The sequence below is a fragment of the Dasypus novemcinctus genome, chromosome 5 (genome assembly GCF_030445035.2).
Source record: "Dasypus novemcinctus isolate mDasNov1 chromosome 5, mDasNov1.1.hap2, whole genome shotgun sequence".
NCBI classification, from domain to species: domain Eukaryota; kingdom Metazoa; phylum Chordata; class Mammalia; order Cingulata; family Dasypodidae; genus Dasypus; species Dasypus novemcinctus.
In genome coordinates this window covers 36,656,787-36,660,557 of record NC_080677.1, presented here as the reverse complement: position 1 = coordinate 36,660,557, position 3,771 = coordinate 36,656,787, and positions in this window count along the sequence as shown.

Genomic DNA, 3,771 nt, shown 5'->3' with positions numbered 1-3,771 from the left:
CAGGTAGAGCAAGCAGGGAAGAGACCCCAAAAATAGGATTCTGAACACAGCAAGAGAAAAGCAAAGCATCACATACAAAGGAAGCTCAACAGGATTAAGTGCTAACTTTTCATCAGAAACCATGGATGCAGGAAGAAAGTGCTATGGTGTATTTAAGGTACTGAAAGAGAAAAACTGCCAGCCAAGAATTCTGTATTGGGAAAAACCGTCCTTCAGAAATGAGGGTGAGTTCAACATCTTCACAGACAAACAGAAAGTGACAGAATATGTTACCAAAAGACCAGAATTACAAGAGATACTAAAGGGAATGCTACAGCCTGAAAGGAAAAAACAAGGGTGAGAGAAGGAGGGTAAATTAAAGGGTAAAAAAGACAGACAATAGAATAATATGACAACAGAAAGCCAAAGGAAAAAAATGGTTGAAGTAAGCAATGCCTTTACAGTAATTACATTGAATATTAATGGCTTAAATGCCCCCAATCAAAAGACATAAACTGATAGAATGGATTAAAAATAAAATAAGCCAGGAAGCTGATTTGGCCCAACTGATAGGGCATCTGCCTACCACATGGGAGGTCCAAGGTTCAAACCCAGGACCTCCTGACCCATGTGATGAGCTGGTCGATGCACAGTGCTGATGCACGCAAGGAGTGCCATGCAATGCAGAGGTGTCCCTGCATAGGGGAGCCCTATGCACAAGGAGTGCACCCTGTAAGGAGAGCCGCCCAGCGCAAAAAAAAGTGCAGTCTGACCAGGAGTGGCACCGCACACAGCAAGATGACACAACAAAATGAGACAGATTCTGGGTGCCACTGACAAGAATACAAGCAGACCCAGAAGAACACACAGCAAATGGACACAAAGAGCAGCCAACTTGGGGGTTGGGGGTGAGGAGGGGAGAGAAATAAAAAAATAAATCTTTAAAAAATAATAAAATAAAATAAGCCATCTATATGTGTCTACAAGAGACTCACTTCAGACATAAGGACACAACCAGATAAAAGTAGAAGTTTGGAAAAACATATTCCATGCTAATAATAATAACAAACAAAAAAAAAAGAACTGGAGTAGCAATACTAATATCGGGAAAAATAGATTTTAAATGCAAAATTTTTACAAGGGATGAAGAAGGTCACTATATATTAATAAAAGAGGCAATTCACAAAGAAGAAATAATTACATTAAATATTTATGCACCTAACCTGAGTACCTCAAGATACATGAGACAAACACTGGCAAAACTGAAGTAAGAAATAGATGTCTGTACAATAATAGTTAGAAACTTCAATAACCACTCTCAGGATCAGATAGAACATCTTGACAGAGGATAAAGAAACAGAGAACTTGAATAATATGATAAATGAACTAGACCTAACAGACATCTATAGAGCATTGCACCCCAAAACATCAGGATATCCATCCTTTTCAAGCACTCATGGATCCTTCTCCAAGAGAGACCACATGTTGGGCCACAAGACAAGTATAAATAAATTTTAAAAGATGGAAATAATGCAAAACACTTTTTATGATCATAACAGAATGAAGTTGGAAATCAATAATGAATGGGAAAAGGGAAAATTCATAAAAATATGGGGATTGAACAATGCACTCAAATAATCAGTGTGTCAAAGAAGAAATTGCAAGAGAATTCAGCAAATATCTTAACATGAATGAAAATGAGAAAATAACATATCAAAACTCATGGCACACCACAAAGGCAATGCTAACTGGAAATTTATACTGTTCAATGCTTACATTAAAAAAGAAGAAAGAGCTAAAATTGAAGATCTAATTGCACACCTGGAGGAACTAGAAAAAGAACAGCCAACTAACCCCAAGCCAGCTGAAGGAAACAAATAGTAAAGAAAAGAGCAGAAATAAATGTAATTGAGAACAAGAAAACAATAGAATCAACAAAACCAAAAATTGTTTCTTTGAGAAGATAAACAAAATTGACAAACACTTAGGTAGACTGACAAAGAAAAAAAGAGAGACAAAGCAAATAAATAAAATCAGAAATGAGAGGGGAGACATTACCACTGACCCTGTAATAAGAGAGATCATGAGAGAATACTATGAACAACTGTATGCCAAAAAACTAGACACTGTAGATGAGATGGTCAAATTCTTAGAAACACATGAACAACTTACACCAACCTAGAAGAAATAAAAGACCTCAACAAACCAATCGCAAGTGAAGAGATTGAAACAATTATCAAAAACCTCCCAAAGATGAAAAGCCCAGGACCAGATGGCTTCATGGGTGAATTCTACCAATCACTCAAAGATGACCTAATACAAATCTTGCTCAAGACTTTCCAAAAACATTGAACAAGAATGAACGCTACTAAACTCATTTCATGAAGCCAACATCACCCTAATACCAAAGCCAAATAAAGAGACAACCAGCAAGATGGTGGCAAAGTAAGGGGCTCTAGATTCAGCTATGCTACAGGGTAGTTAATAAACACCCAGAGCTCTCTGGAGCTAGCTAAAGTACCTATTCGGGGTCTCCAGGAGGCCAGAAGAGCATCCTGCCACATCCTTGATGGAATGGAAGGAGGAGGCTGCCCATCTGCAGAGAATATTTGTTAGTAGAGCGCTCCATGCCCCAGAGACTGGTGCCCATCCTCTACTGGAGGGACAAGCCGCCTCGGGAGCTGTTCTGTGGATGGAATTGAAAGCTCCACTTCCCAAAAACGGGGGAGGAAGAGATGGTTGGGCACCAACTTCAGTTACTGATTAGTAAATTCAGCGGGATAAAGTATAACCCTGAGAACAGCTAAAGTTTGAGCCTGTCCAGGTCAGAAAGAGGCCAGTAGCCACCACCTTAACTCTGCGCCTGACACGAGGGGAAATGGGGTGGACTGAAAATCACAGTGCTGGTAGGGACCGGATTCTTTCCATCCAGATCAGATTGCAGCTCTAGCCTAGGCCCCACTGCCACCTCTAGCAGGGAGGAAGCTGTGGGACCCTGCACCAGCCTCTCTGGGAAATTATCGGCCAAGCCGTGGAGGCAGTGATTATTCTACTCTGGTGGCATGAGCCGCCCCAGGAGCTATTCTGTGGCTAGAATTGGAAGCTCCATTTCCCAAAAATAGGAGAGGATGAGACGGTTGGCTACCGATTTCAGCTACTGATTGGTAGACTCGGCTGGCTAAGATATAACCTTGGAAACACTTGGGGTGTGAATCTGCCCAAATTGGAAAGAGGTCAGTGGCTGCCATTTTGAATCTGCCCCCAGCCTGAGGGGAAGCCAGGAACAAAATCATAGCAATGGTAAGAACCAGTTTCTTTCACCCAGATCAGCCTGCAGCCCCAGCCTAGGATTCAGCCCCACCTCTGGCAGGGAGGAGGCTGGTGGGCCCTGCACCAGCTTATCCAGGTAACTGCAGGTAACTTTGGCTGGCACAAACTGAAAATCAGAAGTCTACCAGGGCAACTGTGGTCATATTGGACCCACACTGCATAGATTGCTGCCCACACCTACAGCTCCATCCCTGCCCCAGGGGAGAAAGGGGTGTGAAGCTTCTTCAGTCGCTCTGGGCAGCTACAGTCTAGGCATGCATGACTTGCACTTTTCCACACAGCTGTGACTCTGTCCCTACCCCTGGCAAAGGAGAAAGTTGGGTGAAGTTTCATTGGCCCCTGGTGCAATGAGAGCAGATTGAGCCTCTACAGCTTATAGCACCAACTACATGCTTGACTCCTACTGCACAATTAGCAATGGAGAAAGGGCAAGAAGCCCTAAACTAAAAAGAAAAACTGCAC